We start from the raw sequence: 15,014 nt of genomic DNA, 5'->3' as shown, positions 1-15,014 counted from the left end.
TTATCTAAACTACATATATAATACATTAAATAAGGATAAATTAAGACACTCATTTTTAAGTAATTTAAACACTTAAAGCATGATGTACAATCTACAACAAGGGTAAAAGGGTAATTGACACACTAAATATCACGTGTTATTTAGTTTTTCTTAGTATATTTATAATATTTACCCTTTAACTTTGACTATATTATGAACATTTTAAAAATTTATACAACATTGTCCCCTCATCTTTAACCCTCAACTTGACAATTCTATTTAATGTTTTATTTTTCTTATATTTTTAATATATTATGCTTAAAAAAAGACAAAGATACCGTTGCAACTAACTCATTTTTTTCGACGTTTCGGTATTAAAAAAAATTTCAAAACCGATGTGTTTTTTAAAACGTACAAGTCAATAAAGCATTAGCGTACAACTCAAATGTGCAACTATAAATAAACCTATAAATTACAAAACAAGTCATCCCATATAAACATCATGTGTTATTCAATTTTTTAATAAATTTATAATTTTTACCCTTTAACTTTGACTAACTTATGATAATTTTAAAAATTTATACAAGATTGCTCCCTCATCTTTAACCCACAACTTGACAATTATATTTAATGTTTTAACTTTCTTATATTTTTAATATATTATGCTTTAAAATAAAAAAAAACATACGGTTGCGACGAGCTCATTTTTGTCAACGTTTCGATATAAAAAGCTTTCAAAACCAATGTGTTTTTAAAAACTTACAAGTCAATGAAGCATTTAGGTACAACTTCAAAATGCAACTAATAAACCTATAAAATGTTCAAATACATAAACATGTATTAATGAGAAACCCACCCACGTTCTATTGTATGATTACCAGAGTCTATGTTCAAACACCCGCTGCGTCGCGCAGACACTCTTCTAGTTATAAATTATATATAAATAATAATATGTAACATCCCGAACTTACGAGACATTGTTTAGTTACAATAAATGTTCAAGTAGACTATACTAATATATTTTATTTAAAGGTTGCATTAATTTTGATAGTCTAATTATTAGTGACAAAGTTTGTTTCTGGATAACAAACTTTAGAGTGATAAATGGGGAAAATACCAAACTTAACATTAGTGTCCATATAGGAAGTAAGAAACTTGGGGGACCTTCTGCCAAATGGCATACCTTGAATTAAAAGAATAATAATAATAATAATAAAAGAGGGGAAAATAAGATCAAAATATGGATGAAAATTCGTGGGTGTGTACGAGAGAGAAGGAAACGAGACCTAGAACCCAAAATTGGGTTGAAATATCTGGATCCATCACTTGCATGTGGGTTATTGATCAAGATTAGGTGTTCTTGAAGGTGAAGGTAATCTTTATAACCCTATTTTGGTAGAGGTTGGTAGTACATTGATTAATGGTGAAATAAAGATGTTTTATGTTACATTCATGGTCAACTATGTAATCCTCGTTAATTCTTGAAGTATTATATCCTTTGATTGTTGTATTAGCTAAGCTTGTTACTTAGTACACGAATTATTCTTAATGGTAAGATATAGATCTTTAAATTGCTAATATGGTTTGGTATGAAAATTGTGATGATAACGATGGTGTTCACAATGTTGATGAGGATGATGATGCTATAATAACTTAAACGTTGATTTCATGGCTTGTACAAGCCTACTTGATTTCTAGATGGTTATGTGTTAGTAGTTTCTTAACATGTTTGATGGATCAATATTTGTTAACATAGTATTTTGGTAAACAATTGGACATGTAACTTATCAATCTTGATAGATAAGTTTTAAGCCCGCAAGGTGTTTGACAAAATGCCACAAAGAATAAATTATGACATGTAAATGGAAAATGTGGCATTGACTAGTGTAGAGATATAAATGTATGAATGTATGATCATGTGGTATGTGGATATTTCATATGAGGATTGAACTTTAAATGATGTTAAATAATACAATTTTAATGCGGTATGTTGACATGCAAATTAGTTACCCGATACAAGGCTTGGGAATTGTCGGACCGAGAGGAGAGTCTAAGTATGTCCTATCCTACGGGCTAAGGTGAGTAGTATATCTCCTGTACTATTTACCTACTTATTTAATATAAGTAGAATTAAATGAGTGTAGTTTTGACTAATTTGATAAAGATTTCAATTAGTTTTGGTTTAAGGATATGCTGCTGTGCACAGTGCACACTTTCGGGTCAGGGGTTGTTTCGGGTGTTAAATAGTTTTATTTTCACACAAAACTTAGTTTCAACATTCCCGATACATTTGTCTACTCCTACAAAAAGGTCTCAAGTCAAATGGTTTTAATTAAGAGGTCAAAACAAATTTATAACACCGAGTTTCAGTTGCTGTCCTAAGCAGGTCAGCCTGCTTGCAGATATCGTTTCGGGGTCTTAACCATTTTATTTGTACACTATTTTTGGATAGAAGTTGATTTATGTCACACCCTCAAAATCCACTAACGGAGTTTTACCGTCAGAGGGTGTGAACTAACAGGATCGGATTCATTAGTTATAATCAAACCACAAAACAAAGTTTCAAAACCATGAAAACGTTTACGAGTATTTAAATGCAGAAGCGAAAAAAAAACATAAAACAAAATGTCGCGTCACGCAGGACGACTTAAACCCAATGATAACAGTTTTAAAAGAGTTTGCATAACAAAAGCGTTTTCAAGCAATGCATGATCCTATACCGCGCGCCCGCCTCGGCTACCTGAGAATAACATACTAAAAGTGTCAACACGGGGTTGGTGAGTTCACAAGTTTATATAAAATAAAGCGTTTAGCGTTTGCGTTCAGCGTTTTGCGTTCAGCGTTTTGCGTTATGCGTTACCAGATAGTGTTATGTCAATTATATATCTATAGGTAGCTAGCCTATAAAACAAGTATTACTAAGTGTTCGACACCGAAGCTGACTGTTTATCATTTGCCTTGCCACCAGGTCTATCCCGACCATGGTATGTGTTTAGCCAAGATTACACCCACTCGACCTCCAGACGAGTTTAGCATTGGGTGGGGTTTGTCAAACCCAGTAGTACTACTCAACAATGACTCGCTATTATCCAATATTAAACGGTTCGATGTGAATGAAGGACTTAAGTTATTGATTTTGCCACTTAGTCTTACAAGTGATATATAATCTATATTAACAAAATCTTAAATGCGTTTTCGGAGTATGTTATCTCCCCCAAGTGAAAAGCGTTTAAAACAGTTTAAAGGGGTAAGTGAAACTCACTGTTTGCGAAGAATTCCCAAAATAAATCACCAAGTGATGCGCGTCACAGAAAACTCTCTCTAGCGTTCTAAAACAACAAGGAAATTTTCTAAGTATCGGAACTAATATCGAGTCTCTAGACCCGGCACATAATTCCTAATCACAAGATACGTTTCATGTTTGTTTGTGAATCGTGTGTGACTTAACGAGTACATTTGTGATACGATACGTGTGTGAGCAATTATTTACGTGTCATGTATTAATAATGTACATCACTAGCAATTACTCCCCGTAAGGGCAATTTGGTCACACATACCAATTAACTAGCAATTATTCCCCGCAAGGGCAATTTGGTCAAAACACGACAACTATTTAGCAAGTATTCCCCGCAGGGGCAAATTGGTCAAAACGTAACAATTAACTAGCAATTATCATGTTTCATGCATTTTCACAAAATTCACCAGTTAGTTTCACCGAGACAGAAATTCTACTTGAAAGATTGTACTATTCCACCGATCATAGAATCTCAATTAATTTACCAAAAATCATCACTAAAGCATGCATGTGTTAGGTTTCTAGAACATATTTTATTTTATTTTTATTCCACATAGATTTCTCATAATGATCAAAACACTACAGCAAGCTCATAACAGTCAAATTCATGCGCAACATAATTTTATTTGAAATTCCCGTTAAATGAAAAATCCAAAAAATGCAAGACCACTTGGGTTAGGTTCCTAACTCAATACGTCAACTTCCAGAAGTGGAACCAACCCAATTGGTCTCGTAGTTCATGAGATATAACATTTACAAAACAACCTAACAGCAGGTCTAACAACTCAGCTTTGCACAACGTTTTTGTAAAATCATAAAGGTTAACTTTTACACGTCCAAAAATTGCAAATTTATATTCTTTAGAAACTAGACTCAACCTAGTTTACTGTAGTATCAATAATCTCAACCAATTTTTACATTTACACCCAGATACAGTCAATTGAACATTAACAACACAATCTGTCCAGAAACTGTTTGCAACAAAACTCAACATATTAACCATCTATAGACCATAATCCGTTCATATAACACTCTAAACACCATAATCACTATCCATGCATATCAATTACACATTACATCCATGATTAGGGTTTTACTTGAACTCAAAATCAAGAAACAAACGATTAACATGCAATAACACCAATACTAGCTATCAATTCAACCATCAATACATCTTTCAATCAAAACAAGACACATGAACATAATCACATATAAAAATCGGACCTAGGGTTTATAATTAACCCATTAAAATCAAAATTAAGCATAGATGATGCATAGGATAGTTGTTTATACCTTCCTAGCACCTTAATCTTCAATCAAACTTGAACAATCTTGATTGTATGTGTGTGTATGAGGGCCGATCGCAAGGGAGAAGAGGGGCTGCCGTCGGTTTGGGAGAGAAAGGAAGAGGAGAGTTAGGGTTTTAGGTTTATATTAATAATAATAATATAATACACTTTGGTCCCTTAACTTTCAAATGTTACTTTTCTAGCTTAATTAACTAATTCTTGCACCTTGAATTAACGTTTATAACAATTTTATCACATAACACATAAGTCTAACACATAATTATCCCATAATTAATGTTTTGACGTTTTTCGTTTATTCACCAATTGTTTGCGTCAACTCGTATGCGTTTCGGTGCAATTCCCGAAAGACTACACATGTAGTAAGTGTCAAGCGTTATTTAAACCCTAGTTTAAATGTAATGAGGTGTGCGTTACAGATTCAATGATCTTAAGTTTGAATTGACGGAGTTGAGTTAACGGAGTTAACCTGAAATTGACGATTGTCACAATTTACACCATAATGGATTTTATATAATTTTTATAGATTTTTCAGAGATTGTTTGACGTGGTTTTGTGAATATTTTATCAATAAAATACTGATTTTCAGCAACAGGTCAGCCTGTTTGCAGATTTTGTTTCGGGGCTTATACTGTTTTATTTAGACATAATTTTCGGTAAGGAGTTAGTTAACATCATAAAGCATTTTATGTAATTTTCATAGAATTTCCCAAAATCATTTGATGCGGTTTTGTGGATATTTTATTAATTAAATACTATTTTCAGCAATATGTTTAATAATGTCGTAAATGGTCAAAAGTGTATACATGACTGTCCAAATCATAATGGGTCAATATGGTGGATAAATAGTCATGCTAGTTTAATTGGTGTGTTATATTAAATATTGTGTTGCTTATTTGTGGATTTTTGACCAATTCAATGGTATAGAAAGGACGATGATCTTGAACCGTTTGCAATTAATTAAAAAGGATTGAACCTTTAAGTGTAGGCATTTGAAAACAATAATCTCGTTGAGTTAAACATCTTGTTAATGCGTTTATGACTCGAAATCAAGGTATGCATTAATGTATTTGTCATAGTGAACTAAAGCATCAAAGAGAGCCAAACGCATATGTTTGGGCGTAAGCTACACCAATATGTGTGTAGGCTACGTTGACGGGTATAACTTACACTGATGGACTTCTGTGTTATGTTGACTTCTATGCCGGCCATAGGTTGAGTTCAGAAATTTGGCAGTTTGCAAACTCACGTTTCGTAAGTTTTTATGTATATGATTATGTTGTTAAACACTAACTGGTATGTTTAAATGCCTCAGGAGAAGCCCAGTATTTCGGGAAGTCGAAGATCAAGTGCTCGGACTTGGACACCAATACACATCTAAAGTCAACTTTCTTTTTATAAAGTATTATAAATAAGTTTTAAAAGTATTTATTGTCTTTAGTTAAAAACCAGTTGTTGCAAATAACTTATGTGGTGTTTGGTTGATAGATTTTTACTTTCTTGTTATTGGAAAGAAAAGAGAATTTTCTGGGACCGTATTTTTTCCGCGCTGAATTATATTATATAATTGGTTACTAAATTTAGGGTGTAACAAGTTGGTATCAGAGCCTTGGTTTAAGGGATTCAAGCATGTGGAACATGCTTGAACTTAAACCTTGTGCTCTCGATATTAGATGTATGTTCCGTCCGAGACTTGATCAAGATTGCGAAGGTACATTACAAATATTAAAGACATACAAATATATAAGATATAGTAATTCGACCTGGATTGAATTTTATGATTACGAAACTTTTAAGGGTATAATTAGAAAGTATGTTTAAGTGATCAAAACTTGTTTATTTGCAATGTTAAATAGTGAGGTTAAGAATACTTAAGTGTACTACATGTTACTATATTTGGCCCATGTAGTAATTAATGTAGTCTACATACGTATTCTTACGATCGATTATATAATATTACAAATAACAAGTGGGAGGCGGGTAAATTGTATGAAGTTTATTACTTCATAAAGGAGTTGTATGAAGTTTATTACTTCATAAAGGAGTTATGTGAAGTCGTTTGACTTTCACAAAGGAGTTATATGAAGGCGTTTGACTTTCACAAGGAGTTATGTGAAGTCGTTTGGCTTTCACAAGGAGTTATGTGAAGTCGTTTGACTTTCACAAGGAGTTATGTGAAGTCGTTTGACTTTCACAAAGGAGTTATGTGAAGTCGTTTGGCTTTCACAAGGAGTTATGTGAAGTCGTTTGGCTTTCACAAGGAGTTATGTGAAGTCGTTTGGCTTTCACAAGGAGTTATGTGAAGTCGTTTGGCTTTCACAAGGAGTTATATGAAGTCGTTTGACTTTCACAAGGAGTTATGTGAAGTCGTTTGACTTTCACAAGGAGCTGTATGAGATCTTTGATATCATAAAGAGTATTGTTATGTATTTTTTTTATTTAAAAAAAATTATTTTGATAAAGAAGTATTTCCATGTATTTTAATTTTATATAGAATCATACAAAGCTTTTGGCTTAATAAAGGAGTATTGGAAGTATTTAACTTGACAAAAAAAACGGGCTTTATAAAAGAGTAAATTTGTGACTTTGATATCAATTTACCTAAATACGATGAAGATGTTATGGCCGATAATGGGTGATTTTAAACGAGAGAGAGATGCTAAATTTTGTGTATGTGTGAATAAAATAGTTTAGTGTTAAATTCACTACACAAATTAAGAATGTTATTATGGGCTAATCACCTGTGGGTGATTGAATGAGTCGTTTAATTTTGAAAGATTTATTATGATAAGCACGAGAGGTCTTGAATAAATGATAATTCGAGAAATGAAGAATGAAGGAGATGAAGGCCATTCACGGTGAAGTATGACCTGTCAAAGGCCTTGTGCCTTGCAAGTAAGTTAAATAAACTCGTTTTGTTCAATTGTGTGCAATGGTGGCTTATTAAATAAAGGGTACAATTATTATAACATGAAATATGTCTTAACAATGGATATGACTAAGAACAGTCTGGGAAATTTACGAAAGAATATGAATTTATTTAAGAATCCTTACAATGTTTGTGAATCTAAACTGAACTGACTTGAAACGTGTTGTAGTAACAACAAGAATACATTAATACAATGGGTTGACCATCTCACCTCGCGAGTGAAATGGCACAACACATGGTGCTAATATGATCTTGTAGTGGCTACATGCAATTATGTGAATGGAAGTGAAGTATAAGATGATGCTGTAGATTTTGAAAACCAGTATGATAACATTGCTTTTACGCAAAATATGTGGTGGCAGTGAATTAGTTAGAGTGATATTGCCTTTGCAAGTATAGTATGAAGTTATATAATAAAATGGAATAAATGTTATAATGTAATGTAGATAGTTGAAATAAGAAGTATTAACAATGGTAGCTAAACCAACTCCATGTGTATTATGTAACTCATTTGAATTATGTAGTAAATATAGATTTTACGTTGACTCAAGAGTTCGGGTGGTAAAAAAAACCCTCATATATTGAGGGATGGTAATGGGAATGATGCATTTCGGACTCTCTGATCGAAGTGAGTGAGTTATAAAACTATCAATTGTTATACATAGAATGATAAAGAATTATGGCTTGCCATGAAATTGTTTATGCAAAAGCTTTAATATAACTTAACTGTTACAACGATAAATGATGAATATCGATAAAACTTGTTGTCTGAACCTTTAAAATAATTTATAAAGGTGACAAGGATTGTATTTCAAGTCGCTTACTATGCTGCTTGAAACCATCTTTCATAACTAGTAGGGTTATTAAGGGTAATGACACAGTTTCTTCTGCATCAGATAATAAGTTAAAATAAGTTAAGAGCATGTCCAATATGCAGTTTCGAATAACTAACACGTGGGACTGGTGTGAGAAGGGTTGCTTTGAAATAAAAATATATTGACTCAAATATATATAGATATATATGTGTGTGTGAAGTAAATTCAGACTCAATGACAAGAATTGGTTGGACGGATCAAGTATGATTATAGAAAGGGGTCTTACAAATTGTGAAAACCCTTCTTTGGGAGATTTAGACTAACTATCTTGGTACCCAATAAAGCATTAAAAGAGGTGTAAACTGATAGATGAGAACTTATTCTTGTCGTATTGTGAGGTATGTGTTTCATCACAACATGAACTTTTATTAACGAGGTGTCGCTCAATGTTTGAGTTTCATAACTCAAAAACCTAGAATCCTTGAACTAAACTAGGTAGATTATTGTGTTAGTAAGGATTATGTAAATAACTGAGTTATATATTGTTGATATGATATCTGATCTTGTTATGTTGTATGCTTAATATGTCCTATGTCCTTTAGCTCGAGTAGAATACATATACAAGGAGATGATACCTTAATGAAAGTGGATAGGGATGACCCAAGTGGTGAAGTTGGAATAATATAAGATATGGACAATCTAACTATCAAAAGTCACTGAAAATTTGAAACATCGTTATTAGTACGAGTTATACATGGTGAAAAATCTAAATAGATAAATAACATGCCTTGTATGAGATTGTCAACTATTTCAAAAATTGCTTTATTTTTTTTAAGAGCTGAAAGTCGATGATGGGCTGGTTGGTCATGTCATAAAAAAATTGCTTAAGGGGGAACATTGTTGGAGGATATTAAATTACGGCATGTAAGACTTCATACAAATTGCAACTCAATAGTCCTAAGTGGACCTCACTTTTGAAGACTCTTTACGATAATACATCCTGGTATGTACTCTCTACCTAATTACGCGAAAACTTATTCAAGGGAAATAGCATTGGGTAATGATTAAAATTCCTAATATAGGTTAAGAATTAAAATTTGTGAATCGTCGGGTTTCGAGGACGAAACCTCTATAAGGGAGATAGATTTGTAACATCTCGAATTTACGAGACATTGTTTAGTTACAATAAATGTTGAAGTAGACTATACTAATATATTTTATTTAAAGGTTGCATTAATTTTGATAGTTTAATTATCAGTGACAAAGTTTGTTTCTGGAACCATAACAAAATTTAGAGTGATATATGGGGAAAATACCAAACTTAACATTAGTGTCCATATATGAAGTAAGGAACTTGGGGGACCATTTCTGCCAAATGGCATACCTTGAATTAAAAGAATAATAATAATAAAAGAGGGGAAAATAATATCAAAATATGGATGAAAATTCGTGGGTGTGTACGGGAGAGAAGGAAACGAGACCTAGAACTCAAAATTGGGTTGAAATATCTGGATCCATCACTTGCATGTGGGTTATTGATCAAGATTAGGTGTTCTTGAAGGTGAAGGTAATCTTTATAACCCTATTTTGGTAGAGGTTGGTAGTACATTGATTAATGGTGAAATAAAAATGTTTTATGTTACATTCATGGTCAACTATGTAATCCTCGTTAATTCTTGAAGTATTATGTCCTTTTATTGTTGTATTAGCTAAGCTTGTTACTAAGTACACGAATTATTCTTAATGGTAAGATATAGATCTTTAAATTGCTAATATGGTTTGGTATGAAAATTGTGATGATAACGATTGTGTTCACAGTGTTGATGAGGATGATGATGCTATAATAACTTAAACGTTGATTTCATGGCTTGTACAAGCCTACTTGATTTCTAGATGGTTATGTGTTAGTAGGTTCTTAACATGTTTGATGGATCAATATTTGTTAACATAGTGTTTTTGTAAACAATTGGACATGTAACTTATCAATCTTGATAGATAAGTTTTAAGCCCGCAAGGTGTTTGACAAAATGCCACAAAGAATAAATTATGAGATGTAAATGGAAAATGTGGCATTGACTAGTGTAGAGATATAAATGTATGAATGTATGATCATGTGGTATGTGGGTATTTCATATGAGGATTGAACTTTAAATGATGTTAAATAATACAATTTTAATGCGGTATGTTGACATGCAAATTAGTTACCCGATACAAGGCTTGGGAATTGTCAGACCGAGAGGAGAGTCTAAGTATGTCCTATCCTACGGGCTAAGGTGAGTAGTATATCTCCTGTACAATTTACCTACTTATTTAATATAAGTAGAATTAAATGAGTGTAGTTTTGACTAATTTAATAAAGATTTCAATTAGTTTTGGTTTAAGGATATGCTGCTGTGCACAGTGCACAGTTTCGGGTCAGGGGTTGTTTCAGGTGTTAAATAGTTTTATTTTCACACAAAACTTAGTTTCAACATTCCTGACACATTTGTCTACTCCTACAAAAAGGTCTCAAGTCAAATGGTTTTAATTAAGAGGTCAAAACAAATTTGTAACACCGAGTTTCAGTTGATGTCCTAAGCAGGTCTGCCTACTTTCAGATTACGTTTCGGGGTCTTAACCATTTTATTTGTACACGATTTTTGGACAGAAGTTGATTTACACCATAATGGATTTTATATAATTTTTATAGATTTTTCAGAGATTGTTTGATGTGGTTTGGTGAATAATTTATCAATAAAATACTGATTTTCAGCAACAGGCAGCCTGTTTGCAGATGTTGTTTCGGGGCTTATACTGTTTTATTTAGACATAATTTTCGGTAAGGAGTTAGTTAACATCATAAAGCATTTTATGTAATTTTCGTAGAATTTTCCAAAATCATTTGATGCGGTTTTGTGGATATTTTATTAATTAAATACTATTTTCAGCAATATGTTTAATAATGTCGTAAATGGTCAAAAGTGTATACATGACTGTCCAAATCACAATGGGTCAAGATGGTGGATAAATAGTCATGCTAGTTTAGTTGGTGTGTTATATTAAATATTATGTTGCTTATTTGTGGATTTTTGACCCGTTCAATGGTATAGAAAAGATGATGATCTTGAATCGTTTGCAATTAATTAAGAAGGATTGAACCTTTAAGTGTAGGCATTTGAAGACACTAATCTCGTTGAGTTAAACATCTTGTTAATGCGTTTATGACTCGAAATCAAGGTATGCATTAATGTATTTTCCATAGTGAATTAAATCATCAAAGAGAGCCAAACGCATATGTTTGGGCGTTAGCTACACCAATATGTGTGTTGGCTACGCTGACGGGTATAACTTACATGGACTTCTGTGTTATGTTGGCTTCTATGTCGGCCATAGGTTGAGTTCAGAAATTTGGCAGTTTGCAAACTCACGTTTCGTAAGGTTTTTATGTATATGATTATGTTGTTAAACACTAACTGGTATGTTTAAATGCCTCATGAGAAGCCCAGTATTTCGGGAAGTCGAAGATCAAGTGCTCGGACTTGGACACCAATACACATCTAAAGTCAACTTTCTTTTTATAAAGTATTATAAATAAGTTTTAAAAGTATTTATTGTCTTTAGTTAAAAACCAGTTGTTGTAAATAACTTATGTGGTGTTTGGTCGACAGATTTTTACTTTCTTGTTATTGGAAAGAAAAGAGGATTTTCCGGGACCGTATTTTTTCCACGCTGAATTATATTATATAATTGGTTACTAAATTTAGGGTGTAACATAATAATTAAAAAAAGAAGTAATATACGACGATGGGTGTGTTTCGGTGTGTGTTTGTTTGTTTATGTGTAGATGGGATCCCTTTTGGTGACATGAAGAGTTATAAAGGCCCTATAGGCCGCGTATAGCATTATACACGGCCTATAGGGGCCCTTTTAACCATCTCTTTCACCAAAAGGGGCTAGCCTATTGTTATTATTATTATTTAATCATTATTATTATTTATACTATTTATTATTATTATTTATACTAGCTATTATTTTTTTATCATTTTTATTATTTCTATTTATTATTATTATTATTATTATTATGTGTTTTTATATCTAAAATTTTTTTCAAATCAAAACAATATACTTGTATTCACCAAAACAATAAACGCATATATACAACAAACCAAAAATATTATTATATATAAAATATCGAGTTTATACAAAATAAAATATATACAAACTATAAAAACGTGGTTTCGTCGATGTCGAGGGCCGTAAATGTCGCATCATGAACATCGGCGTGGTCGTCGTCCCTGCGTCAAATGGCTGATCCCTGACCGGCGTCGTCCACGTCGTCGCCTTGCCTGCTTCTACCGCCTGACGTGCTCGCCTCGTGGTCAAAAGTGGGTGGCGGTGGTAAGGGTGTAAGGCCCCGAACCTGGTAGCCCTACTTTAGCGTTGGATTTACTCATAAACACAGTTCTACAAATCAGAGTTTATTAAAACTTTCGCGGAAACGTTAACTTAAAATCATTCATTACAAAACATTTAATCTTTTCTTTAAAACCATGATAATAAACATCATATTTAAAACACCATTTCTTTCATCTTCAGATGCCAGCCGCTCAATCCGTGCCATGTGCCAACCTCATGCTAGCTCTTTAATCATATTCACCTGCATGCATACTAAAAGTCAGCTACGCTGAGTAAGTTCTAGTTAATCAGGCGACATACAATACATACACATATCTTACATACATATATATCTTAACCCTGTATACATATCTATAAGAGGAACGTCACATAATATCTATTAAAAGAACCATGGGTATTGCCCGTGCTATCTATAAATTCCATAGAAGGACGCTCTGTATAAATTTTCCATAGAAGGACGCTCTATATACTTCCATAGAAGGAACATTCTATATATATCCATAGAAGGATCACTATGCTTTCCATTAAAGGAACACTATGCTTTCCATTAAAGGAACACTGTATTTTCCATTAAAGGAACACTATGCTTTCCATTAAAGGAACATTATGCTTTCCATTAAAGAAACAATGTGCTTTCCATAGAAGGAACACTCAATATATATTATCCATAAAAGGAACCATGTACATAATTTATTATTTAATATCCATATAAGGAGACAATCACTATACTTGGCAATACATGCAATATTCGAAGATCGTTCACGTACCGACAAGCAATCATCTTTACATTACATACAATATTCAAAGCTATATTTATAACATGACAGTACGTGCAATATCCGAAGATCGTTCACGTACCGACAAGCAATTATCTTTACATTACATACAATATTCAACTCTATATTTATAACACGACGGTACGTGCAATATCCGAAGATCGTTCACGTACCGACAAGCCCTCATCTTTACATTACACACAATATTCATATCTATTTTATTAACCTGACAGTACATGCAATATCCGAAGATCGTTCACGTACTGACAAGCTTTCATTCTCATTCAAGACATATATAGATAACATATAAATCATACATGGCATACACTTACCAATTTAAGGTAAGTGTATTAACTATCACATCGAGTATGCACACAGCCCCGAAAACATAACAAGGAATGGGGCTAGAAACTCACCTGAACTCGGTTACGTTCACTGTTGATGGTTACTCCTTCCGAGAGGTGTGTACGGCTAACTGTATAACAATTACATGTAACGATTAACTATCACTACCCATATCACGTTTCTAGTATAACAATAGCCCACAACGAACGGGGGTCCGGGGGCAGCGCCCCTAGCAGCTGGGTTCTAGGGGCGGCAGGCCCTAGCGGGGTCCAAGGGGCAGAGCCCCTGGCTGGGGTTATGCTGCCAGGTCAGCTTGGAAAAGTTTTATTTTCACTAACTGTCTTAACACATTTTCCATTAGGATTTTAATATTATCATCCAATTCGCTAACTCATTTGCTATAACGAATTAAGCCTAATTCGCTATCTAATTCGTTACATAACCTTCCTTAGTTCGTTATCCAGATTCGTCCCTTATTACCATCTGATTCGTCATCTCAAGACTTAATTCGTTATCTCAGCATAGCGAATGAGCCCATAACGAATCACCAGATTCGTTATCTTATTTAATGAATGGGTGATTAACAAATTAAGGGCTGATTCGTTATGAATTCACACAAATGAGTCCCATTCGTTATGCACGCGTAACGAATTGATCCACCATAACGAACTATCAACAGTTCTTATCCAGATCTTTGACTCTAGGGTCAAAGTCAAAATTGATAAGAACAGGAACAGTCAAATTATATCAGATCTGTGATTAAAGGTTCATTTCTTAACGAAATACCATGATTTAGGTATCATTGGAATCGTCTAAGGAACGCCTACAAACCCTAACCCTTTTCTTGACCAAATATACATGTTTATGGGGTGCGATTTAGGCATATATATACGGGTTCTATTAGGCTAACAATTAACCCATCAAATGTTAATCGATTTCCATAAGATTTGTTGCTTTGGACTCGTTTATAACATACTATAACAGATCTATGATTTCCCAAACCAAACCGAACCTATATGAACGATTTCTAAATATAGACGTACCTTAAACGAGTCGGTTTACGAACACGGTTAAGCCTTGATGTTGTTTTGGTTCTTCACGACGATCTAGCACCAACGGGTTCGGGTTTCCACCTTCGAATCTTGGCTCGGGTTATAGGATGGTGTTTGTGTG

The sequence above is a fragment of the Bidens hawaiensis genome, unplaced genomic scaffold (assembly GCF_021521415.1).
Source record: "Bidens hawaiensis isolate Kalapana, Puna unplaced genomic scaffold, B.hawaiensis_p1.1 tig00049849_1, whole genome shotgun sequence".
In the NCBI taxonomy this organism is placed as follows: Eukaryota; Viridiplantae; Streptophyta; class Magnoliopsida; order Asterales; family Asteraceae; genus Bidens; species Bidens hawaiensis.
This window is presented reverse-complemented; position numbering follows the sequence as displayed.